This window comes from Neophocaena asiaeorientalis, unplaced genomic scaffold (genome assembly GCF_003031525.2).
Source record: "Neophocaena asiaeorientalis asiaeorientalis breed wild unplaced genomic scaffold, Neophocaena_asiaeorientalis_V1.1 scaffold86, whole genome shotgun sequence".
NCBI classification, from domain to species: domain Eukaryota; kingdom Metazoa; phylum Chordata; class Mammalia; order Artiodactyla; family Phocoenidae; genus Neophocaena; species Neophocaena asiaeorientalis.
The window spans coordinates 7,310,127-7,337,291 of record NW_020175039.1 but is presented as its reverse complement, the minus strand read 5'-3'; the positions used below and the strand labels follow the sequence as shown (position 1 = coordinate 7,337,291).

General features: G+C 47.4%; 1 pseudogene; it reads left to right on the top strand.

The window, feature by feature from the left end:
• The first annotated feature begins 23,236 nt into the window (after positions 1–23,236).
• On the top strand, positions 23,237–26,505 carry LOC112411828 (elongation factor 1-alpha 1 pseudogene; annotated as a pseudogene).
• The last annotated feature ends 660 nt before the right edge of the window (positions 26,506–27,165 follow it).

Sequence of the window (27,165 nt, the reverse complement as noted above, 5' to 3'; positions counted from 1 at the left end):
AAATAATACTTAATTCACAGTGCTGTACTGGGTATTGAATAAGATCAAGATGCATTTTCTTACTTAAAAACTTTTGCACATCAAAGGAAATCATAAACAAGACAAAAAGACAGCCCTCAGAATGGGAGAAAATATTTGCAAATGAAGCAACTGGCAAAGGATTAATCTCCAAAATTTATAAGCATCTCATGCAGCTTAATATGAAAAAAACAAACAAATCAGTCCAATAATGGGCAGAAGACCTAAATAGACATTTCTCCAAAGAAGATATACAGATTGCCAACAAACACATGAAAGAATGCTCAACATCATTAATCATTAGAGAAATGCAAATCAAAACTATGAGATATCAGGCTTCCCTGGTGGCACAGTGGTTGAGAGTCCACCTGCCGATGCAGGGGATGCGGGTTCGTGCCCCAGTCCGGGAGGATCCCACGTGCCGCAGAGCAGCTGGGCCCGTGAGCCATGGCTGCTGAGCCTCCGCGTCCGGAGCCTGTGCTCCGCAACGGGAGAGGCCACAGCAGTGAGAGGCCTGTGTACCGCAAAAAACCAAAACAAAACAAAACAAAAACTATGAGGTATCATCTCACACTGGTCAGAATGGCCAACATCAAAAAAATTACAAACAATAAATGCTGGAGAGGGTGTGGAGAAAAGGGAACCCTCTTGCACTGTTGGTGGGAATGTAAATTGATAGGGCCACTATGGAGGACAGTATGCAGGTTCTTGAAAAAACTACAAATAGAACTACCATATGACCCAGCAATCCCACTACTGGGCATATACCCTGAGAAAACCATCATTCAAAAAGAGTCATATACCACAATGTTCATTGCAGCACTATTTACAATAGCCGGGACATGGAAGCAACCTAAGTGTCCATCAACAGATGAATGGATAAAGAAGATGTAGCACATATATACAATGGAATATTACTCAGCCATAAAAAGAAACGAAATTGAGTTATTTGTAGTGAGGTGGATGGACCTAGAGTCTGTCATACAGAGTGAAGAAAGTCAGAAAGAGAAAAACAAATACCGTATGCTAAGACATATATATGGAATCTAAAAAAAAAAAAAAAAGGTCATGAAGAACCAAGATGGGAACAATGACACAGACCTACTAGGGAATAGACTTGAGGACACAGGGAGGGGGAAGGGTAAGCTGGGACAAAGTGAGCGAGTGGCATGGACATATATACACTACGAAATGTAAAACTGATAGCTAGTGGGAAGCAACCGCATAGCACAGGGAGATCAGCTCGATGCTTTGTGACCACCTAGAGGGGTGGGATAGGGAGGGGGGGAGGGAGGGAGACGCAAGAGGGAAGAGATATGGGGATATATGTCTATGTATAAATGATTCATTTTGTTATAAATCAGAAACTAACACACCATTGTAAGGCAATTACACTCCAATAAAGATGTTAAAAAAAGATGCATTTTCTTAACATTAAAGTGCTATGTATATGCGAGTTATTCAGACTCTTCGTGGAGCTAAATCAGATCATCTTTCCTGTAATTCTTTATCTTTCGAACAGAATCCTCTAAAATTGGGGTTCACAGCCCATGCCTCACAGGCCAACACTGTCCTGTCTCCTGTGTCGTACAGCCCATAGGCTGAGAAAGACTGTTACATGTTTAAATGGTTGGGGAAAAAAGTCAAAAGTAGAATATTTCACAACGTGTGAAAGTGATACAAAATTCAAATTTCCATGTCAATAAACGAAGGCTTATCAGGATATGGCCGTGCCCATCGGCTGCTGTCTGTGGCTGCTTTCATGTTATAAGGGCAGAAGTGAGCAGCAGCGACAGACACTGCACGTCTGCAAAGTCCCAAATATAGGCTAGTCCCCTCTAGTCCTTTGCAGAAAAAGTTTGCTGCCCCAGCTCTAGAATAACAACACTAAACAAATAGAAACTCTGGGCCAAACCCCGATCTGTAAGCATTCACTCACATGGGCTATGTGCACAGTCCGTAAATCTTTGGGTCTTCGAGACGTCAATATGGACCTGACTTCCTGAGTCAGCCTGAGTCGCTCATGGCTTGGGCTGAATTGACAAAGCTCCCAGGAGAGCCCTAGTGGGGGGCAGCCCCCAGATCTGCCCCGCAGGAGAGCTGCAGAACCACACAAATCCAGTCCTACCCACTGCACTTTAGCCATTGAAGTTGCCTCATGTCAGCTGCTGGAGGACTTCACCTAGTGAGAGATCTCTCATTTAGATATAATCACCTTTTTATATCCATGTAGCTCTCTGAATGCCTCTCCCGACCAGAGCTTTCCCTGGTGATTGAAAAGAGCTAATCCAACAAAGGACATGATCTCCTCTGAATGGCCTCAGTTTATCACCTGGACAAGCCCAGAGAGTTCCATCTTGAGCTTCTCTTTGTTGTAGCAACAGGTGCTCCGGAAGGGGGTAGGGGTGGGTGAGGGGGAGGATGGGTTTAAATGCCGGAATGGGGTGAGAGGAGGGAGGCTGTGGAATGCTCTTTGGGGGAGAGCTTTAGAAATTGGATCAGCTTCACTAGTCTGGAATGGGCTGGGACAGAACCCTTGCAGGACTCAGGGGTGGCAGGTGACACCAGAACACTTCAGGTTTCTGAAAAATACTCCATGATGCACCTAAGTGTTGTCTGTTCTAAAGTGAGAGTCCTAAAGAGTTTTCCTAAAAAAATTCTAGGGGAAAATATTCCAAGGGAAGATCTATTTTTCTTTATATTTTGTGGTTCTGTATATAAATATCCCTATGTCCAAAGCCAATTTAGACACCACTCCGTCTACCTAGTCCTATCTGACAAGGCCTAGAAGGGTTCCATATGTCTCAAATGCTAATATTTTTTGAGGTATTATAATGTTTAAACATACTGTAAAACTTGGTATTGGGGAGTCTGGAGCTAAAGTTCAGAAAAAGCCATATAGTGTAAGCCAGGGGTCAGCAAAGTTTTTCTGGAAAGAGCTAGATGGTAAATAGTACAGGTTTGCAGGTCGTGTGGTCTCTGCTGCAACTATTCGACTCTGCTGTTGTGTAAAAGCAGCTACAGATAGTATGTAAACAAATGGTCCTGGCTGTGTGTCAATAAAACTTTATTTACAAAAGCACATGGCAGGCCAGATTTGGCCATGGGCTGTGGTTTGCTGCTCCCTGGTATAGAGTTTTATCCTGCTCTCTATTAGCACTCTCTGCTTTTCCCTAACAGATGCTGGAGCACAGAAAGTGTATCAGTTTACGGCAGGAGGAGCCCTGATGGGCCTAATGTGAGTTGAAGTTACGAGTAAGCAGAATCCAGAAGAGGGGCAAGATACTCGGAGTCCAGGTGAGATGGTGGCTGTGAGCAGAAGGAAGAGTAGGAGCAAGAGGGGAGGAGCTATAGGTCTGCTTATTGGCAGAGCATCTGCACATAGATGCTGAGGTCGGGGTGAGCTGTAGGGGGAAGACATCTGACTCCCTGAGCTGCCTAGAGCCCTAAACAACTTCACTCTTCTGGGCTCCATGCAGCCCACTTCTACTATGGTTTCTGCTCTTTTTGGCTATTCCTGAGGTCTCCTGGAATTTCTGTCTCCTTTATCCTATCTGTATTATTGTAAACTCCCAAATCTCTGCTCTCTCCAAAATCTCTCCTATAATAACCCTGCCTCGTGATACCATCCCAGACTCATGGCATTCAGAATGAATTAGCCCTCCTCTATGTTTCTCTGGTCTGGCTATAAATTCCATAATAGTGCAAGTTATAGTTATGACTTCCTTGTTGCTCTATTGTGAGATTTTCAAGTGTAGGTTCTATTTTACATTCCCAGTGGCTAGTTGGGGAAAAAATGCTTATCAAAGAAAGAAATACATAGGTACAAGAAGGAGTTAACTCAAAGCCTCTCAATCTAGTGCCATCTTGCATGGCTTTCCAACTGTTTTGTTTACAATGTCTTCTTTCTCAGGAGGTTATACTGGTTGTCGTATACAACCTACAATTGTATTATATTGTGGGTAGTATATTGTAAGTAGTATAGTCACAAATGGCAGAATTTCCGTAATCAATCCAGGCTATAAGGGGGATTTGTTGATTCCTGTAACCACAGCTAGGGGAGGCCGAGTGCAGCTGGCCTCGGACAACTGGGAATGGGGAAAAGACAAGGGACAGGACTCTGTCCTTCATCTTGGTTTCTGTCCATGTGCCAGCTTTCACACCTTCTATCTTTATGCCAAGGAGGAACTGCCTTTTTTTTTTTTTTTCCCCCGGAGGTCTGATTCAGAAAGTCTTAGGGACGTATTGGCCTACTTTGGATCACATACCCAACCCAATCAGAGGCAGGTTTTCATCATTGGTAGCTCCTGGTAAAGTATCAGGGGCGTGGGGTGGGAGGAAGACACCCTGAAGGAAGGAGGGTGCACTTCTTAGAAGCCAGGAGGAGGTGTGCCAGGCAGACAGAATGAGAGACACCACATCAGTGTCTGTCCTTCCTCAGCGCTTGATCCTGAGCTGGGCAGAAACTCACGTGGACAGATATGAGCCATTTTCCTCCCGAAGTGCCACCGCTCATCTCTCGTCCAATTGCTCTCCAGATTGGAATTGCCAAAAACCTTTCCCAGAATAAATGCAGCCCCTTCACACTGATGGGTTAAGGACCCACATTTTTCACAGACGTTATAGGATAGAAATGCTGCCGCTGACTCTGCTCTTCCTTTCAAGTCCTTAGGTGTTGAAGAAATGAGTCCAACCATTCATCATCCATTGAACACATATCTGTCCAGCATTAGTTTTTTACTTTTATTTTGTCTTTTTCCTTTTTTAATTATGAAACGCTTCAAACATACAAAATGCTATAATGTGTAGTAATAATGAACACACTTGTAACTGCTACTCAACTGAGGTATAACAATACAAATAGGATTCGTGAACCCTCTCCAATAGTGTCTTCTTTCTTTCCCATCACCCAGAAGCAGTAACTATCCTGAATTTGGCAGCACTACTTTTTAAATTAATTTTTTAAGAGCAGTTTTAGGTTCACAGCAAAATCAAGTAGAAAGTGCAGAGTTCCCATCCAGCTTTTCATAGGCTACAGCATGATCAGCTTCTGTTGAAGTCAGCTCATTTGTTCTAACCAGCATCTCTGTGAGGTAGAGATGTGTTCTCATCTGCGCTTTTCAGATAAGAAGAAGGCCTAGAAAGGTAAAGGGGCTTGACCAAGACCTCAGGGTTTTTGAGGGGCCAATCTGGGATGTTACTGTCATTTTTGTTGGACACTTTCAAAGAGCAGAAGATTCCAAGGCAGGAAGGGCTGACTCTTTGATGGTAGAATTCTCCACACCCATATTCGATGCAGAGAGAAATAGCATAGATCTCGAAAGGTTTTCAAAACCCTGAACTCAGCCAACAGCCAGATTGTTTGCCCAAGTCCATTCAAGTCGTCAACCTTGAGCCACCACGGTGTCCCTGGAAGCGAGTCTGGCAATTCAGTTAAGTGATGGGGATCTGCTGTGTGTCCCCCTCTGAAACACAGATTTGGATACTCTGACCCCTCCATGCTCATTTCATTTGCATTGAACAGCAAAGTCCCTGGAGGGAAAGGTGCCAGGGACAGGGGGAGGTGGCTGGCAGGGCTCCCCAGATGCCCCCAGGTGGTCTCTTCCAGGGCTAGTTCTCATGCTTGAAGGAATCTTATGGCTCAGCCCATGAGGCCCGCAGGGCTACACTACCAGTTTCTTCTTTCCTTGGCTTCAGTGCCTCCTAGCCCTGGTCTCTTGGGATTAGGGTGTATATGACTGGGAAGTGGAGACTGGGGCAAGGGAGGGGGCTGTCGAGTGGAGTGGGTGGCTGGTAATATTTTCCAGGTCTTTCTAAAACGTCTGCCTCCCCTTAATGGATACAGGAGTGAGCCAGCCAACTGACTGTTCCGACTGCAAGATTGGTTACTGCTTACATCATCTGGGCAGCCAGACTGGGGATGGGGTGCAGGTGAGGTGGGGAGAAGCTGAGCAGGGATTAACCCAGCCCTGAGCGAATTGACAGATGAAGGTGGTGGTGATCAGGTGACCTTTTTCCCGAGCACGGGGCTTGGAGAGTTGGAGAGGAGCCAGGTAGTCACATTAGCGTCTGCATGAGGTGCTTGGTAGCTGCCCCACCCTTTACCAGCATTTTAGTTCCATTTCATTCTACTCTATGCCACTCCACCTTAAGAGGTTTGATTGAGAATCGAATATCCCAGGAATACATTAGTGAAGAAGTGATATCGAGACAACTAGGATGGACCAGGCTCGAGGTACTCCCTTTCCAGTGAGGGACAGGGATACAAATCGGTTAGTCTGTGCTGTGTGATAAACCACCCTCAAAGTTAGTGGTTTCTGACACCATTTCTTTAGTGCTGCTTCCGAGTCTAAGAAGCGGCTGGGCAGTTCTGCTGAATCAGACTGGGCTCTGTGGCTGGCGGGTCAGCCGGCTGGTCAGTGATGGCCTGGACAACTACAGTCCTTCTTCACATGCCCTCTTATCCTCTCCTGGGCTAACTTGGGCTTGTTCATGTTCAGGGGCAGGTTTCCAAGGAAGTAGGGGGCAGCATGCAAAGCCTCTGGAGGTCCAGACTTAGAACATATGTGAAGTTGTTTCTGGCCACATTCTACTGACGAAAGCAAGTTACAAGGCCAGCCTGGATTGAAGGGGTGGGGGAAGGGACTCCACCTCTTGATGGGGGAAGCGGCAGAGAATTGGAGACGTTTTTGTCCTCTACCTTAGGCACATGCGCCGTTATTATGGACGGAAGACTGACCACGCTCTATTATTGCTCTTATCACAAACTGCTAGGACGGAGGAGTATATTCTGATAATGGTGGGTGGGGTGGGAAGGAGTTTGGAGAAAAGTTCACAGAGAAGAGAACCTTGAAGGACAAATAGTATTTCAACAAGAGCAGAAATACACACCCATTTCGCTTCCATTTGTATTGTTTCTTTTGCCAAAATCCAGACCCTGGACCCACCAGCTACCACCACTGGTCTGATAGCAAGGATTCCATCAGTGACCTGGGGTCATCTCTGCCCCCTGCATCTGGAGACAAGAAAGGCTCCAGAAAGCCCTGCTGGTAATTAGAAAAAGGGAGATTCCTTGACTCATGTTTTTGCCAAATTGTTGCATTTCTCTCCTATCTCTCATCTCTTCTTGGGTTCTGTCCCTATTTCTCTATCTTTCTCCCACTGTGATTTCTGATGGGATGGGTCACTGGAAGTCAGCAAGGAAAAGATAAATAAAAATTGCTTTCATTCCATTGCCAACGGAAAACAAATAAACTTGTTTCTCTTGTTTTGTGGTGGGATCACGAAGACTGTCCTTGCACTAGCACGTAAAGAGCTTCGCCCAGTGCCGGGGGCAGAGTAGGTGGGTTGGTAAGTGGGTGAGGGCAGCAGTAGAAGTTGCTGTAACTATTATACCTAATGAGTCTTTGGAGCAGAAACATTAGCTGAGCCGACCTCTCCTGCCTTAGCAGAATTGCTGGCATGCTTGACCAGTATGATCATTAAGAACAAACAAATAAACAACTTTGTGTTTGAGCAAATGCTTGGGGAACTCCCTTCCACTAAGACAAAAATAAATAAATAAATAAATAAATCCCACAAGGAATCTGTCTGGGGCTGATCATCGTCTGGTGAAGTCCTTGGACATCACTTCCTGCTTCAGGACGATCCTCCACCCCACAGTCACCCTAGCACCAGCTAGAAAAGACAAGAGTAATCCTGAGGGTGCAGGCTCTTTTCTTATGTTCCCAATCGCTGTGGCCAGGACTACTTCTGCAAAGAGAGGGGTGATGCCCTCTAATCCTGGCTTGTCTATTCTCTGCCTCTGCCCTGCCTTTGAAGTTCCCAGGGGCCTCGTGTTTTCTTAGGTACTGATAATGGAGGGGGCTGGGGTCTTTGGTGGGAGTTCACTTTGTTCCCAGTCTGGAAGATGTGGCCAAGCGTGGGGTGCGAGATGGGAGCCAAGGCAGCCCTGGCTACCTCTGTTCACGTGTGGGTGTCAGATCTCCTTCTTCAGAGTTCTTCATGACACCAGCAATGAATAAATCTGAAATGTTTGGTTGCAAGGAGCAGAAATGTAACTCCAGCGAGCTTAGACAAATGAGACATTTATTCCAGAACTGGGCAGGACACTGAAGTGCTCATAGAAATAAAGGAAGAGCTACAGAAATTGAAACCGGGCAGTCGGACTCTCAACCACTGCACCACCAGGGAAGCCCCCATTTCTTGTTTGTAGGGAATAGACCCCAGACTCCATGACCTTCCCTAGTTCCAAAGGACAGATTTGAACAGTTGCTAATCAGGGAAGGGAGGGGATGCAGAGATAAGGGAGGAGCAGCCAAGAAACAATAGTGCAGCCTTGGGGCAGGGTCCTGGTTCCCACTCAAGGGATACACATAACAGTATCTTTGAGCTCTTTACAGAACTAAAACCCCCAACAAATGGAAGATGTCAGCATTCTTCATTCCAGAGAAGACCACCTGAGGCCAGACTAAAGGAACCAGAGAAGCACATCAAGAGATTATCTGAGACCAGATTAAAAGGGTGTAGGCCCTGCATATACCCTAATCTTATCAGCAACACTGCCCTTGAAACATTGCTATAAAACTCCCCTCCAAATCCTCCCAGGTTGGGACACAGTTTCGAGGCATGAGCCTTCTCTGTCCCCCGTTGCCTGGCAAGGCAGTAAAGCTATTCTTTTCTACTCCACCCAAAACTCTGTCTCCAAGATTTGATTTGGCACCAGTGCACAGAGACTGAGTTTTCGGCATCAAAACCAGGACCCATCTTCATCACTCTTTGCTCATCTCTGCTTCTCTCTGACTGTTAGCTAATTGTGACCACTTCCCAGAGGCTTTCTTCTCCTGGTAAGTACGTGACCGCCAGCAGTCCCCACTTAGCAACTTCTGCAGAAAGAGGGTGACTTTTTTTCCCCCCTGTAGTATTCTTAGTTCAATCTTAGGGAAGAGTTATAAGTTTCCCTACTTGGTTTATAAGCCACTGTTGCCTGAACATGGGCACTAGGCTTCATGGGCCCTCAGACATTTCCCTATCCCTCTATGTAGGGCTTTGGGTCCTGACACCAGAAGAAAGAAGATAAGAGTGTTTGCTGAACAGATCACGATCAATAAGTGCACTCACAAGCACAGGACTTTCGGAGGTACGCTCTTTCCATAGTTGGCAGAACCCATCAAAGTCTTTGCTGTCTACTCTTCCTTTGTGGGACTAATTGGTATAACCTAATAATTGTTGTTCTGTCCCCCATTGGCAGTGGTTGGTTTAGGCCCAAGCATGTGATGTAATTCTGGCCAAAGCAGTATAAGGAGACACCAAGTGGAAGACTTCAGAGAAATGTTCCCGTTCCAAAGAAGGGTAATCTCTTTTACTGGCCACTAACCCACCTGCAGAGGATGTCTGGAGCTATTGGACCAGAATGCAGCTATGAGGACCCAGTCAAGATTGAGGCTGAGATGTTGAGGAAGACAGAGCAGAGTGGAGTCAGGTCCTTGAGGACCTGGTTGAGACAGAGAGGCAACTAACCTTGGAACCACCCTCCCCAAGGGCATATTGTTTATGAGAATACATTTTCCTTATTGTTTAAGCCAGTGGTTTTCAAAGTACAGTCCCTGGACCAGGAGCATCAGCATCCCTTGGGAACTTGTCAAAAATGCAAATGCTTGGGTTTCACCCAGACCTATGGAATCAGAACTTCTGTGGGTGGGGGGTGGTTCTGATACGTGCTAAGCCTTGAGAACCACCATGTAGGACTAGCGGGTCTGGAAAGGACTTAGGATCATCCTAACTGCACCCTCGTGTTTCACACCTGGGACTGGGTGTAGGGAGGAACCATAAGCAAGAGTGTTGTCTTTCTGCTGTGATGCTGCTCCTGGAGTCTGGGTCCTTCCTCTTTTGGAGCCTTTAATCTCATCGTTTGTTATTGCCATCGTAAGACATCCTTACTTTCCCTTACTTTGCTATGGGGGCTGCGTGGAGTGAGTCACAAGACTCTTTCCCTGAAGACTTTAATCTCAAGACGCCTGCATCAGTCAGAGTTCTGTCAGGAACCAAATGGCTCAAAGCAGGAAGTCAGAAGAGAGTTTAAGAAAGGGACTGTTTATAAGTGTGGCAAGGACAAAGGAAGCTCAACCAGAGACAGGGTAAGGTGCCAGAGCTAGTGACAGCATCACTACCCCCAGGTCGATAACGGAAGGAGAGAGCACAGTTGCTAGAAGATAGAGAGGGTAGCTGTCATGGGGTGAGTGGTGGCCCCCAAGAGATACATCCACATCCTAATCCCTGGAAACTGTGACTGTTGCTTTATTTGGAAAAAGAGTCTTTATGAATCTATTTAAGGATTTTGAGATGAGGAGATTATCCTGGATTATCCATTGGGCCCTAAATCCAATGATGTGCCCTTATAAAGGAAGAGCAGAGGGAGTTCAAGACAGACAGCTGAGGAGAAGACAGAGAAAAGGAGGAGGCGATGTGACCACAGAGACAGAGACAAGTGATGGGGCCACACGTCCAGGAGTCCTGATAGTGCTGGAAGCTGAGAGGCAGAGCAAAGATCCTCCTTGGAGCATCCCCAGGGAGTGTGGCCCTGCCAACACGTTGGTTCCAGACTTCTGACCTCCAGAACTGTGAAAGAGAAAGTTTCTGTTGTTTTACACTACCAAGTTGGTAGTGATTTGTTACAGCAGCCCCAGGAAATGAATACAGTAGCTCTGTGGAGAGGACTGCCTTGCTTCTTCTGCAGGGAAGCTGGGTCAGCCTGAGAGAGCGTGGCAAGGAGGGAGCTGAGGCTGGTCTCTCACTTTTTTCATTCCCTTTGACCTCCACATGGTGCCTCCCACTGGCCTAATTCAGCTGAAAACTATAGTGCATGAGACCCCTTGATATGGTCCATCGGGGTCGGCCTCCCGAGACTCAGAGCAGGGTGGAGAAGGCTGGAGGGAGGCTCTGGAGGGGCAGCTGGAAGCCGCCCAGCACAGACACAGCTACGGTCAAAGCACAACTGAATCATAACCTCTGAACAGACCTGGAAGGATAAGGTCCAAACATGTACATGAGACAAATGTGGCAAGAATTCGTGCTTTGTGAAGTTAGAAAAAAACAACAACATTCATCCGGAAAAAGTAGCCAGAAGAAGTGGAAACTCTAGTGACGTTTAAGGAGTGAAGATGTTATACAAAGAAGGCTGGATGCCCTGTGGGTGAAGTGGTGATACTTAGAAGATAGCTCGAGATGATGGTGGGATAAGAGTATGAAAGGTGTGTTGAGCAGCAGGTGCTTCAGAGGAGTGGGGAACAGGATGGGGAGAGGGAGGGATTGGGGAACTACTATGTTACCTAATGGAGGATTTTGATATTTTTATAAATTTCCAGCATTGTGGTTTAATCAACAGTAGGGTCACTAACCATCCCTTCTACTGACAGGTGAGGACAACCCCTTAAGACCTAGCCTCAAAGCCCCAGGGAGTTCTGCTTCCCAGAAAGGTGGCAGAGTGAGTGTCTGTGCCATTTGGATGAGGGGGCCCAGGGCTCAGACGACAGACACACAGCATGTCCTGGGTTCATCTTCCCAGAAGGAAGTCGCTAGGCAGGGCCTGGGGACAGGGCTGGGCTGGATCCATCACAGCCACTGTCTTCTGTGGCCCCAGGTCATGTCTTTTGTGTTTTCTGCGCCTCAGGACCATAGAAAGAATGAGGCTAGCTCTATCTTGGAGAGACTTTGAAAAGAACAAATAATGGTCAATAAACCAAGGGAAATAAATAACAACCAGTGATTTACCAAACTACACAAAATTATCTAATTACAAAACAGGAAAGAAAAACAAAAGGCTAGGGAGGGGAGAGAAGCATCACATGGGGGCCACAGAGGGATTAAAGGAATCCAGATTTATGAGCAGGAGAGAAAATGGCACTCCCTCTCCCACTTCTTAAGAAAGTTTGCTTCTCTCCTGCGGATGCTCAAAGAGAGAGGGCTGTCTACATGGCTCCTTTGCTCTGACTTGTGAGGATTTGGTCTGAGGAATTGTCTGCAAGCCTGTGAACCGTTTGGCAGCCTCTGGTCTGTGATATCGCCTTATGCACCGAGTAAGGCACAAGCTACAACAACAACATACAAATTTGTCGGTCACGGAGTCAGAGGGGTGGGTGTCTGACCCCTGGAAGGTCCTGCAGCCTGCGGAGTCGTTCCTGCATGGCGCATGTTTCACCGTGTGCAGAGACTACCTCTAAAATATACAGAGAACCAGAGGGTTCATAGTAGCTTGCATTTGGAGTGTGTGTGTGTGTGTGTGGGTGTGTGTGTGTGTGTGAGCGTGTGTGTGTCACTGAATGTATCTGTGAGCCTGTGTGTGATGCTGGGCCAGCAGAGGTGGACACACTTCCATGCACGAGCCAGGACCCTGGCCTGGCAGCCTGGGGATGTACGTGTGGGCGTGAGGGTGAGCCGACCTGGAGTCCAGTCCCAGGGCCTCTGGGGGCCTGTCGCCTGCAGGGCTCATTATAGAGGAGACCAGGTGCTTGGAGTGTCCCCAAAGCAATACAGAGTGCAGTCATGAGTTTGAAAAATATTCCTGTGAGAGATATAAATAAAGACTCCAAGCCCAAAGCCATGGTTTGAGAAAGCCATCCTTAAACACAGGATAATTTATAGCCGCAGCTCTCCTGTCCTGAGAATGACTCAGCTCTCCTAGCCCAACCAGGCCCAGCCTGCTCCAGTAACCTTTGGGTTTGGCTGAAAGGGAAGTGCTAAAGAGAGAGAGCTCTAAGGAAGCCGGTGAGCTAACCACCCGGCTACCAGGCTGTCCCTGTTGTGCTCCCCTCCTTTCTTCCTTTTGGGAAAACTCCAGCCACAACAGGGACGATCAGACCCTGGAAGCTGAGAAACAGGACGCTTGGGTATACTCCCAGCTGGCTGGTCCCTGGGAAGCCTCTGAGACAGATGCCCGTCTACCTCTGGGATCCGGTGGGTTCTGGTACCCACACAATGGGCCAGTCTTCCTCTGGGAGGCGTGGTCTCAACATAGACCCGAGTAGAACTGGAGAGTTATTCTCAGTCATAGAGACTCTTGTGCCCCACAGAAGGAATAGAAATGAGAGTACTTTTCCCTTTTATGAAAAAAGTAACTTACCCAAGTCAAGTGCCAAAAGTGGGCTGAGAAGAGGGGCAGATAAGCTTCATCATGGTGGTAAATGTGTGAGGGAACGGTCAGACCGAACGGGGTTAGTTTCTAATTCTCTCTCCCCCGCACCGCCAGCCCCCCTTCCTTCATGATATTTTTAGCAGACTCTTCAGCCAACCTCGTGGAAAGAGACAAATGCAAGTACAGACAGTGCTTATCAAAACCCATGGATGTTTCTTTTTCTCTTTCTTCTTTTTCCCTTAAAAATCTTCCAGGAGCGGGGAAAGGACTGGAAGTACTTGAAGGTCTTTTGAGCTCCAGGCCTCACCCCGGCTTGGATCTCGAGAACATTTCAATGTCAAGGCCAAGTACCTGACTGTCCAAGTGTAGAAAAAGAAAAACCTTCATGCTGGACTATTTTAAAAATAGTTAAGCTCTTTGATTAAATGGCTAAACAGCCCTTGAATCAAGTGTTCTCTTCTCTAGCAGATGAATTTGTGTAATTGGCCTAATTTTTTTTTTTTTTTTTTGGTACGCGGGCCTCTCGCTGTTGTGGCCTCTCCCATTGCCAAGCGCAGGCTCCAGACGTGCAGGCTCAGCAGCCATGGCTCACAGGCCCAGCCATTCCACAGCATATGGGATCTTCCCAGACCAGGGCATGAACCCGTGTCCCCTGCATCGGCAGGCGGACTCTCAACCACTGCGCCACCAGGGAAGCCGCTTGGCCTAATTTTAACGTAGGCCCCCACGTATCAGGAATGTAATCCTTGCTGAATAGATGAACAGCTCCTTAAATCTGTAACTAGGTGTCTCGTCTTTTTTCAACATACATTTAATAAGTCATTCTGTGTGTGTGTGTGTGTGTGTGTGTGTGTGTTTGTTTCTTCAGATGTGTGTCTGCAAAGGGGTTGTTAAAATCTAAGTGAGGAGGAGCTGGGGTGTGATGTGAGGTGCAGCCCAGAGCATCCTGTATCTCACTGTAGGGTGGTCAAGGGGTCTGACCTCTGTACAGGGCAGCATCCTCGGTGCCCATCTCTGCTGTGTGCAGGACTTATTACTAAAATATTGTCCAGGAGGGGAGGCACTAGGCTGGCCCCTGGGTATTTATTGCTGTACCTAGTGTTTATTTGCAGTCCATAAGGTTTTCTTTATTTTGTGTATGATCAATAACCACTTTTAAAGAGAAGGAAATTTCTTTTTCCAAGAAGGAAGTTTCAAGTCAGCCAACTTAAAACACACATACACACACACACACCCCTCCCCCAAAATCTACACACACTGACTTTATAAATGATAGAAAGCAGAGGACCTCGGTAGCTGCAGAACTAAAACCACACAATTCTGGCCAGCCCTGGCCTGGTCACGTTGGAAATGCAAGGAGCCTCCTTCGGATGCTGTAGCTCAGTCTTTTGAAGTCTGTCCTCTGTCCACTGCCTCCTCTTCTTTCTGATTTCTCCCTTTGGGAGTTTTTTTGCATCATCTCCCAGTTTCTAAGCCCCCTGCTCTTTTTGTTTTTTATTGGAATATAATTGCTTTACAATGTTGTATTAGTTTCTGCTGTACTATGAAGTGAGTCAGCTATATGTATATCTATATCCCCTCCCTCTTGGACCTCCCTCCCACCCCCGCCATCCCACAGATCTAGGTCATCACAGAGCACCGAGCTGAGCTCCCTGTGCTGTACAGCAGGTTCCCATCAGCTATCTATTTTACACACGGTAGTGTACGTATGTCAACCCTAATCTCCCAATTCATCCCACTCTCCCCTTCCCCTCCTGTGTCCACATGTCCATCCTCTACGTCTGTGTCTATATTCCTGCCCTGGAAATAGGTTGATCTGTACCATCTTTCTAGATTCCACACACATGCGTTAATATACGGTATTTGTTTTTCTTGCTTTTAGTCACCTGTCTTTTCACATTATCAAAATGAGAGGCTGCCGTGATAGAGGATATGTGTGGACCGATCAGCACATATAGATTGATTAGACACTTCTAGGTTGATTAGACGCCTGAAGGGCAGCAACCCAACCCTCTCATACTGATTGAGAATTAATTGAATATAATAATTGTTAAGGAAGAGCTGGAGAGAAATTCCACAAGCCCACCAGATAGGAACCTGGAGGTGGCACCGAGGTGGGGTCGGACCAATCTTCCTGCCCTTTGCTAGCTGGTCACTCTGCTTGGATTAACACTAGTGTGTATTTGGTTAGGCTGTGGGTGGTTTCTTCTACTCTCTTTGGAATAATCCACACACCTGGCTGGGCTCCCCGGATGTCATCTGCTTTCTGAAGGTCTCAGCCACCAGGCAGAATAGCCCAGCAGTCTTTGGTTCTGAAGCTTAGGGGGAGGCCCTTAGGTAAGAAGACCAGCCTTGGATTTCTGGTTTCTCTTCCAGAGACAGAGAGGCCCTTTTGTGTGGGTTTGCAGAGTTAACCCTGGAGGCTCAGCCTGTGCACACCCTCTGATCACCTGCTGCTCTTGGTGAAACACTCCAAAGATACTGTACCCATCTGGGGTGCAACAGGGGTCTCCTAGAGCCAAAGAGATACAAACCTCCAGTCCCACGGGTTAAGGCTGGAAGGAAGCCGAGTACACATGCGTATCTGTTGCTCAAAAGAAAGGGACCGTGCGTGTCCTCGTACAGCGACGGGATGGCCTTTGGCCAAAAGTAGCACAATTCTGATCTGACAGGCTCGTAAAATGGGCTGCTCGTGTGTATTGCAGCCCATGTCGAGGTCACTGGGAGCACACACACGACTACCCTGGGAAAGGAGGATCTGGAGGCCCTGGAGAGAATTCAGAGGAGCGCAGACAGGAGGAGGTGGAGAGTAGAGAGGGAGTGGCCCACCTTTCGAATCCAGCCTCCCCGCCCCCCGCTCCCGCCTCCCCTAAGGCAGAAGCCAAGGGCAGGGGCCAGACCAGAGCCAGCTGATTCCGTGGCTGTTTATACCCTGTAACCGGAGCCTGTTCCTGCGAGGCTGCCTAACAGCTGCAGAGATAAGGGGATGGGCCGTCACTTCCAGAGACTGGGTGACCTGTGCTGGCGCCCACCTCGGGGGCAGCTTATCCAGATCATTTTCCCAAGCCAGGGGGTGGGAGTGGGAAGAGGTGGGGCTGGCCGCTAGCTGCTGCCCAGGTGGCCAGGGTGACCTTCCCAAATCCGGAGTGAATCTTCGAGCTCTATATTGGACTTACTCCTGTGCTCTCTCCAACCCCGCTGTCTCCCCACGGGGTTGCTTTCTACAAGGTCAGGGGAGGTGAGAGAGGAGTTCTGCATGTTTCATGGGTTTGTTTTCCTCCCTCTTTATCTTTGTCATCACAGAAACAGAAAAGAACATGTGGTGAAGCTCTGGGTCAGGCAAAATTTCTAAATTCTGTTGCCAAACACATCTTTCAGGCCAGAGCCCTGCTCTCCTTGCCCCCGTCCCCGGCCTCCCCTCCAAGGTTAGCCTTGTCTTCCCTCCCATCTCCGTCCTCTCAGCGCTCCAGGCAGTGTCAGGGACCTCCCTCCACTCATCCCTTCCTGGACTCCCTGCAAGAAGCCTGGGAGGTAGTGGGCTCTCTCTGCCAGTGTCTGGTGATGCTGGGAAGCTTCAAACCAGACTCATCCTACTGGTCCTTCAGTGAGTGGTGTCCGACTCCCACCTTGCTTTCCAGATCCTGATCCTTTGGGGGCAGGCTCCCTCTGCCTCTACCCCCCTCCCCTTCCTTTTTTCTCTCCCATTCTTGCCGCTCTAGCAGCTTCCTCTGACTGTCTCCAGCCCCCGGTCCTGGGTACCCCTTTGGAGCGGGTACTCATGGTGTTCTGGTTCTCAGTGTTCACACCTCTCAAGTATGAGATTTGAAGACGGTTAACGTGTTCTTTCCTTTGGTCTCTTGTTCCCCTGCCACGTTGGCTCATCTGGGAGCCCAGCACTGGCCTGGCCCATGACCTGGGGCACTCAGGGCTGCCTGCTAAGCGGGGCTCTTTTACTGTCCCTGCCTGTCCTTCCTCTGCTGGCAACATGGACAGGGTCAGGGTGGGGCTCATGGGGTTGGCTGAGTTTGTTCAACAGCTGCCTCAGATCGGAAAAGGTGAGGGTGAGGCTCTAGGGTAGGGGGAAAACAGCACAAACCACGGCCTTTAGACTAAGGGAGTTCTGAGTTCAAGTCCACACATGACCAGTGACCAGTTGTGGAACCTCAGACGGTCTGCTCATCATTTAAAATGGGGGTGATGATACTTCACACTTCTCGGGGTGGATGTCAGAGTCAGAGGAGATAATGGAAAGGAAGATGCTTGGGAACTTGCTTCCTTAGTGTGTGGCTAGTGGTGGGTGTCGGCAATGTTTGCTGCCTGAGTGAATAAGAGACAGGACAAGGGAAGGGTGGAGAAGGAGGGAAGGACAGAGGGAGAGAGGGAAGAAAGAGGAGAATGACGTTTCCAGGGACCCTTGCTTTTGCAAGTATCGAAATCTGAAGCAAACTGAACTTAGGGGCTGCTCTGTCTGCAGGTTCTGGGCCCGAGATTTTCTGTGTCTCAACTTTGTAATTGGACACTCACCGACAAAGCTTTGCTTTTTCTTTTTTCTTCCCCTGCTCAGAGTTTAAGGGAGTAGAGAGCATCAATTTAACAGCCAGCACAGAGGGGTTGATTAATAACTGTTGGTTTGTGTCTGGAGGACTTCTCCAAAGGGAGAGCTGCCTTGACCAGCAAGGCTTCCCACTCCCCGCTCTCCCCACCTCGCTCTGTGCCCCACTTTCACTGTGACCCTTCTCAGTTCTCAGGCTTCCCCTGCTCCCTCCCTCCTCAAGGCCTTTGCCACATCTCCTGGAACACTTCTGACGCAGGGCATCTCCAGGACCCTGCCACTTTCCAACTGAGTTACCCAGGTAGGTCAGTGAAACCCTCTGGGTTTCAGTTTCCTTATCTGTAAAGAGAAAATCTAGACACAGCCCTTGGCTTCTTGGGAAAACTAAATGGGATCAGGTAAGGGAAAGATGTAGCCCAAGGCCTGGCTCAGGGCCCTTGCACAGGTGATGGCCACTCTTTGGTTCATCAGAGTAACTTCCTCCTCCCTCTCTCTGGGGGTGCTGTCATCTTCCATTCCATTCCTTACTCTTCTCCTCCCCCAACAAAGACTGACTTTGGACAGTTTCCTCCCTGTCACCAAAGGTAAGCCCATCGTCTCTCAACCTACCTGCATCTTTGTTTTACTGGATGTGGGAGAAGTTAGGCAGATTTTCAAACTTTACACAGTTCTGCAAGTATACCACCGCATAGCATCTTCTCTGTTGGGCTAATAGCTAGAAGCTCTGTTGGGAGTTAGCCTCCTGCTTGAATTCTTTTTATTTTATTTTTCTAACAAAAAACACTTTTATTTACTAACCAAAGGGTTGATCCTAATTGAAGGAATACTTTGAAATAGTTGCAAGTAAAATGTTTGTGATAAAGATAATCGAACATAGGAAGAGAAAATAAGAAGCAGTATGGAGATTTGAAGAGATCTTGCTTATCGTCTCACAGCTAATTGTTATGAAATTTTTATTCTGATTTTCTATAGATCTGAACACAGGTGACATTGTTCCTAATGCATTGCACCACTAGTTTTCCATCTTTCATTTTTCTTGTCATTCTTTCCCCTTTCTCATTCTGTTCCTGGTGTGGAACCGATGCACCGTCAGCAACGTTGTAGATCTGAGTTTTTTCTCCCATCAGCTGCGGTTTCTTCAACTCTCTCTCCCAGGTTACAAGAAAACTGTGTTGATTTCAAAGTGCTCTCAGCTTTTATGTGAGGCTTTTGTCATCAGAAGAGATGACACTATATGGTTTTTGGCCATTGTACCGGTTTTCGACAGAGCCGGTTCCCATTTCTACTGCCTTCGTGTATTCATGGAAGTCTATGCTCATTGCCAGGGGCCATCTTTCTCCCAGATGCTGAATGGTGGTTTTGGTGGGTGTGGCTGGTTCTTACACCCTCTTCAAGCGAGGTGGGAGTGTTTCTAACCTATTTTTAGCCAATCTACATATTGTACGTATCTTTATTTTCACAAAAAGAACCCATTTCCATTATTCTTCATGCTAATAAACAAGGCACCAGTAGAAACCCAGTTTTGATTAGAAAATTAACAAAGTCTTAGATGTGATAAAGATCTTGATACTCGAAGGACTTGGGGTGGCTGACCCCAGAGACATGACTTACCCTCCAGTGTCCCTGGGTGATTGGGCGGATGCCACCCTCTGCTGGACTTTGAGTTCACATCCTTGCTGGGTTTCTCCCTTCTTGTTCTGCTCCCCCATTCCTTATCTGCCCTTTTGGGGGGCACTTTCATAATAAATCACTGTGTAAGAACCCTCCTCTCAGGGTCTGCTTCTGGAGAACCTAATCTAAGACAGCCGGCTATGCATTTCTGTTCTCAGATTTGAGAGCAAATCGGAATCACTAAAGGAGCTTGATGAAAAATGCAGATTGCAAGGTCAGGTCCCAGAGACTGTGGTTGAGTAGGGTGAGGTCCCCAAATCTGCAATTTAGTGAGCTCTCTGACGGGGGGGTCCTGCTGTCTGTGGCCCTGGAGCCTCATTTTGAGAGCCCAGACTGCAGCCCCTGGGGAAGCGCTCGTTACACTAGTAACAGGTTGATCGCTAGCTTGGGCTTCTGCAGCCCCACCCTACCCTGACATCTGCTGATCCCACAACTCCAAGTGGCTTGGCTTCAACCGGGAGCAAATTGCTGCTGTCTGCAGTCCAACTGGCACTCCCCTGGTGTCAGGCTGATCCTTCAGGCTGGGTCACTTGCACTGCGCTCCAATCCAGCCAGGGTGCTTTTCAGAGGTCTACATGTTTGAATGTTTGGGAACCACGAGATCTCTCCTTGGCTCCCATTCTTCTGTTCTTCTTTCCAGCATCTGCCCAAGTTGCCCAGTTTTCATGTTCTGGTTGCTGAGGCCCCCCTCCTCGCCCACCACACACACACTTTATCTCGGCATCTCACATCTCAGCAGCATTGGGGGTGGAACAGAAGCCTGAAACAGCCACTTCTGACGGTAAATGTAGTAGTTACACACACGAGCGTTATTTTTACACTTCTTGGGTTGAATCTGGGCTCCATCACTCGCTAGCTGTGTAGCTCTGGGCAAGTCATTTAGACTCTCTGTGCCTTAGTTTTTTTTTGAAAACTAGAAATAACAAGAGTAACTACCTCTGAGAGTTTGCTTGTCACTGATAGGTAAAACACCTGGCACGTAGTGTCCAATGAATGTTTGCTAATCTTATCATACAGACAGAACAAAATCCTCCAGCTGCCAAACAGACAAGCCACCTAGAGAGGATGGAATATTACTTGTACCCCCCACGCAAGGGGGTGCATGCCTCAGGGGCCCTGGTGATGCTGTCTTACTCCTCTTCAGCCCTGCACACTCTCTGCAGTGTAGGAAACGAGCGGTGGAAATAAGCTGTTTTGTAGCTTTGTTAACAGACACGCAGAAATTTTGACCACAGGGATAGCCGAAAGGACGGGAAAATGACAGGATTTGGACTGGAAAGTGGCCTGGTCCAATGCACACTCACACACTCACACACACATTCTCATCTACTCACGTACACCCTCCCTCACACGATGTACTCACACACGGACAGGCTCACACGTACTCACTTTCACACACACTCTCACTCACACACGTGCTCCAGCAGACTCACACACTCTCACGCGCTATCTCACAAACACCCTCTCCACTGCCCACACTCTCACGTGTGAGCCCTGTGGAGTCAGAATTAAAGAGACCTTTATTGGGAGTGGGTGGAGGTGGCAGGATCCAAGCAGGAGGCTCCCTGGGGTCTACTCTGTGCTGGGCTTGGGGAGGTGACAGGTAAACCAGACTGGCTTCCTGAGTCTTCTGAGTGAGGCAGCCGTGGACAAAAACAATCTCATTTCAGAGCCAAATAATTAAGCCCTATGCAGGAGAGTCCGGCAAACTGTGATTGAAGCGGGGAGGCAGAGTTTGAGAGATCTGCCGGGAAGACACCACCACCTCCACCGGTGGTGGAAAGAAAGCCACGTGCCAGGTGCTACGTATGTGCTTTTAATGAAGTAGCTTATTCAGTCTGCTAACGACTGGTCAGCAATGCTATGGTCCTGTTTTGCAGATGAGGAAACAGGCGTGGTGGGGTTCAGTAACCTTCTCAAGGTCACTTAGCTCGTATATGTGGGAGTCGGCTGTGAAGCCAATGGCAGCATGTCCCTAGGGTCACACGGAGGGGGTCATGTTTGAGCTGAACTTGGAAGCTGTGTGTGGGGTGGGGACAGGGGAGGTAGAGAAAAGACATACAAGTGGGAAAGTGGATGGTGTGTCCCAGAGAAGGGAAGGCAGCCAGCGTGAGTGGGGGTCAGATCTGGGAGGGACTTGAGTGTTTGTTTAAGGAGTTTGGCTTGTGTTTTGCCCCCGTGGGCAATGGTGGAAAAATAGAGACCAGGAGGAGGAGAACGATTTGTATTCTAGGAGGATGGCTCCGACAGGATGGAAGGAAAGGGCCACAGGTTAGAGAGGAAAAGCCCAGATGGGAAACCATTACATTGATGTGGTCCACGCGAGAAGAGATGGGGACCCGATAAGTCCAGTGGCAGAGAGTTACGGCCACCGCGGTGGTCAGATGGGTGGGACTTTCTGAGTAATGGCAGGAGATGGTCTTGGAGGGGAAGGAAGGGGGAGACCAAGTGTGATAGGAGGTTTCTAGCCAGGAAGCTGGAAGGATGGTGGGGCTGGTCGTCAAACTAAGAACACAGGAGGAGAGGATCAACTGCATGGTGATGGATGGGAACTAAATTTTTGGTGGTGAGCACATTGTAGCGTAATACAGAAATGGAAATATGTCGTACATGTGAAATTTATACAATGTTATAAACCAATGTTACCTCTATAAAATTTTTTTAAGGTATATAATAATTAAGTTAAAAATTAGTAACCTAAAAAAGAAAAGACTTTCTTTCTAAGAAATGATTGGAAAAAGAGCTAATGGGATAGGAGATTTGAAATGTATTGTGATTTCAAATTTTTTTCTTAAAAAAAAATGTGTATCTTTGAAACTCTTCCCCAAATCAAAATGTCCAAAAATGTTTGGCTTACAGTATCTTCTGGAACTTTAATAAAATAATTGCGTTAGAAAAAAATTAAAATAAAAAACAGGAATAAGAAATTAGACAGCACTTTCCTGGTGGTGCAGTGGTTAAGAATCCACCTGCCAATACAGGGGACACGGGTTCGAGCCCTGGTCCGGAAAGATCACACATGCCGAGGACCAACTAAGCCCGTGGGCCACAATTACTGAGCCTGCACTCTAGAGCTCACGAGCCACAACTACTGAGCCCATGTGCCACAACTACTGAAGCTCTAGCGCCAAGAGCCTGTGCTCAACAACAAGAGAAGCCACCGCAATGAGAAGCCCACGCACCGCAACGAAGAGTAGCCCCGCTCCCCGAAAGCTAGAGAAAGTCCATGCACAGCAACGAAGACCCAACGCAGCCAACACTAAATAAAATAAATTTATTAAAAAACCCAAGAAATTAGACAGGTACACTACATAAAGTATATACGTTTCTCTTGTTTAACTGATTTGCATAGTCTACTAAAAAAAAAGAACACAGGAGAACATGTTGGTGGGAGAGGCAGTGAGGGACAGGGCATGGATGCAATCATTTGGAAGAAGTTCCTGGAGCTGACACTGGGTCTCTAGCTACAGGAGGCTCTGCTGGTCCCAGGGCCTGTGGGACAGTTGCGTGGGGCAGTGCCCTGAGGAGAATACCCACGTGGGAGGCTGGGAGAGCTGCCAGTGCTGCTTGTCAGAAAGGTCAGGCAGAGAGTATCCCACTGGGAGAGAATGGTCCGCGTGTGTGTTCTGGGACTGCCCTTCCTCGTCCCCTCCCTCCTAGGGACCAGCTCTTCCCCTCAGAGCCTGCTTTCTTCAACTGCCCTCTTCCCCATGGCCGCCACCATGACTTGAGCTCCTGCTTCCAACTCTGCTTCTCTCCACAACTTTGCTGGCTCAGGGGGAACGAGCAACGTGTAGGGAAACTTTTCTCTTAAAAGCACATAACTAAGACTGAGCCAGCACTGGGAACCACTGTGCTGAGGGAGCATGATGGTAGCACGAAACGAGATCCATGGTGTTGACATTGACCAAGACCTCTACTCTTCCCAGCACTGGGCAAAACCCCTGGGGAACAAAGGTGAATGAGACCCAGTCCTTGCCCTCAAGGGCTTCAGAGACCAGCACATTAATGGTCTCAGGGTGTAGAGGTTGCAGTTGGGTCATCAATGGAGGATCCGGAGAAAAAGGACTGATTGATGTCTTCCGGGAGCATTGTGGACACTGCCTCCAAGAAGGAACTTTTTGCACTGGGCCAGGGGGTGAGCAGGTTTTCTAGGCAGACGGGAGCAGAAGATAGCATGGGGTACAGGGTAGGGAGGGCGTTCTCAACAAAGGAAAACTGCATGAAGCAAGTCATGAACAGGTAGAAGTACCAGCCAGGAAGAACATGTGGTTTGGTATAGAATATAAGAGAGCAGAGGGGTGGGTGTGGCAGGAGAAGAACCTGGACAGGAAGGCTGAGACTAAACTATGAAGGACCCGGTGACTGAGGCGAGTTTTGAGTATCCTTGTGCCACATTGTACAATAGAATTTCCTGTGATGGTGTTTATATCTGTCCTGTCCAGTATGGTAGCTGCTAGTCACATGTGGTTACTCAGCACTTGAAATGTCGTGTGGATAAGGGATTGAATTTTTACTTTGTCTTATTTATGTTTCAACTTAAATAGCCACATGTGGCTAGTGGCTACTGCATGGGACACGGGAAGTCATTTGTTCCTCACGATAACTCAATGAGTCGGGCAGAGATCACCTGTCCAGGTTTCAGGCAAGCTGGGGTTCTAGAAGATTATGTGACCTGCCCAAAGTTACATGAATATTAAATGACAGAACCAGGGTCTGCATACAGATTTCCTCCATAGGAAGCTATTTATGGTTACTGCTCTGGGCAACATAAGGCTCTGATACGCCTTCCGAGTCATTAAGAATAAAAGTTTGCAGTTGTAGTCTTGGAAAACTGGTCCCTGTTGGTTAGGTAGGGAGCTCTGTTTGTTATCACACCTAAGCTCCTGCCACAGTGGGACAACACAAATATACAATCAGAGGGAAGGATGGGGCAGTGGGGTGAGGCTGTTGTAGGGGTAATGGGAGGACCACTGGGTTCTTCTCTTGATTCTGTCGAATGGCAGAATCCAGGTGTGGATCTTGGACCAGTTACCTATGACCTGTGGGATGGAGCATCTTTATTGATGGAATGAAGAGGCTCGCCAAGATGACCCCATGGTCCTTTCCACCCCACTTTTGGGAACTAAGACTCAGAAGAAGCCATGCTCTGGAATTCTTACAGCTCAGACATCTGCTGGTGGGGCCGATCCCACATGAAGGTGAGCGTACAGCTTCAGCCTCTTGTCCAGAGGCCCTGGGTGTGAGATAGACTCAAGGTTCCAATATAGCAAACACAGCTTCAATACAATTCAGCTTCATCCTCACCAGGGATGAGGGACAAAGTCCAGGAATTCAAGTAGAGCTGTCACCCGGGTTAGATTAAGGACCTGGGCAGGAGGGAAGTTTGGCTTCTGATAGCACAAGGGTCTATCAGAAGGGTCTATCAGAAGGGTCCATAGTGAGGAGGCCTCACTAATGAACAATGTAAAAGTTCTGGAAAGTTTGAAGCTACGAGAAAAAAATATGGAGAGTATTGTTTTTTAAGCACTTAATTTTTTTTTTCTTTTTATTCCTGAACTCAAAATAAGAAGCACCTACTAACTCGAATGCTTTAAAGATGATCACATTTGGTATTTTTGAGAAGACAGTTGTGCCTGAAAACAACAAAAGGATTTGCGGGAAAAAAACACTGGCTTTTGACATCGGTATCCTCATTTTTACTGAAAATGAGTATTTCTGATCTTTCATTCCCTGTAGGCCTTGGCATTGCTGCAAATGCTCACAGCCATGGAGGGGCACGGTGGGGAGTCCAGCACCCGCCTGGATTTGCTCAGCACGAGGTCTTACCTGTGTCAAGCACAGGATTCCTCTCCTGGGCTTTGAGTCCCTGAAGAACTGGAAATTCTGTGTCCCATTTCATCTCACCTGGCTGCATTTTTTTTCCCTGCCACCTCTCCTGCCTTGTACAGAGAAGCCACAGGTCATCAGTCATAATTGAGCTACTTCTATATCCAAAGCTTGGAGAAATGGGAAATTTAAAGATCTTCAAGGCAGATAGACAAAGTCCTTAAAGGCGACTGGAGAGGTAGGGCTGGGGCTTAGTGTGTCCTGCCGTCTGTGCCCAATTGTGCATTGTACATAGGGTAGTCGGAAAAAATACAGGAAATGCAGTCAAATTTGCATTTCAAATCAATAATGAATAATTTATTTAATATAAGCATGTCCCAAATATTGCATACATTGTTGATTTGAAAATTCATATTTAACTGAGCATATTGTATTTTTGTTAAATCTGGCAAAACTTAACTGCACATCCTCTTGGCCTGCATTTTACACGATTACTGTGGAGGCAACTAGCTCAGAGCCCCCAGCAGTCCTCATCTAAGCTGCATCCTGTATCCTTTGCTTCTTGCTGGCACTTCTCTGCTGTTACTGTATAGGAAACTCCTGGTCATTGGTGAGGTACAAACCATGAAGGGTAAGGGAGTTAACCGCCATGGGACAACCTCTGACCAGCGGGATGGAAGTTGACGGAAAAGTGTTCGTCTCTTTCCATCCCTCTGTAGCATGGAGTTATGAGTGCATTCTATACGGCTCTTCAGAAGATACCAGTGAGACAGCGGTTTCCTGCACCATGAAGCTTTGAGTGAAGCTCTTCCTGGGGACCATGTGGGCTTCAATGTCAAGAACGTGTATGTCAAAGATGTTCATCATGGCAGTGTGGCTGGTGACAGCAAAAATGACCCACCGATGGAAGCAGCTGGCTTCACAGCTCAGGTGATTATCTTGAACCATCAAGGCCAAATCAGAGCTGGATATGCACCTGTGCTGGATTGTCACATAGCTGGATTGTCACACAGCTTACATTGCTTTCAAGTTTGCTGAGCTGAAGGAGAAGATTGATTGTCCTTCTGGGACAAAGCTGGAAGATGGCCCCAAAGTTTTGAAATCTGGTGATGCTGCCATCGTTGATATGGTTCCTGGCAAACCCATGTGTTTTGAGAGCTTCTGTGACTATCTTCCTCTGGGCCATTTTGCTGTTAGAGACACGAGACAGTTGGTTGCTGTGGGTGTCATCAAAGCAGTGGACAAGAAGACAGCTGGAGCTGGCAAGGTCACCAAGTCTGCCCAGAAAGCTCAGAAGGCTAAATGAACATTATCCCCAATACCTGCCACCCCAGTCTTAATCAGTGGTGGAAGAACAGTCCCAGAACAATTTGTCTCAATTGGCCATTTAAGTTTAATAGCAAAAGACTGGTTAATGATAACAATGCATCATAAAACCTTCGGAAGGAAAGGAGAATGTTTTGTGGACTATTTGTTTTGTGTGTGGCACTTTTAAGTTATTAGCTTTTAAAATCAGTATAAAGCTTTCTCTGCATCTATTGAGATGATCATACGGTTTTTCTCCTTCAGTTTGTTAATATGGTGTATCACTTTGATCAATTTGTTTATATTGAAGAATCCTTGCATTCCTGGAACAAACCCCACTTGATCATGGTGTATAATCCTTTTAATGTGCTGTTGGTTTCTGCTTGCTAGTATTTTGTTGAGGATTTTTGCATCTATGTTCATCAGTGATACTGGCCTGTAGTTTTCTTTTTTTGTGACATCCTGGTCTGGTTTTGGTATCAAGGTGATAGTGGCCTCGTAGAATGAGTTTGGGAGTGTTCCTCCCTCTAGTACTTTTTAATGGAAACAACTTGACCAAAAATCTGTCACAGAATTTGAGACCCATTTAAAAAGTTTAATGAGAAAAAAACTCCAAAAACCAGAAAACTCAGTTTCCTGCCATGGTGACCAGCTCAATAAT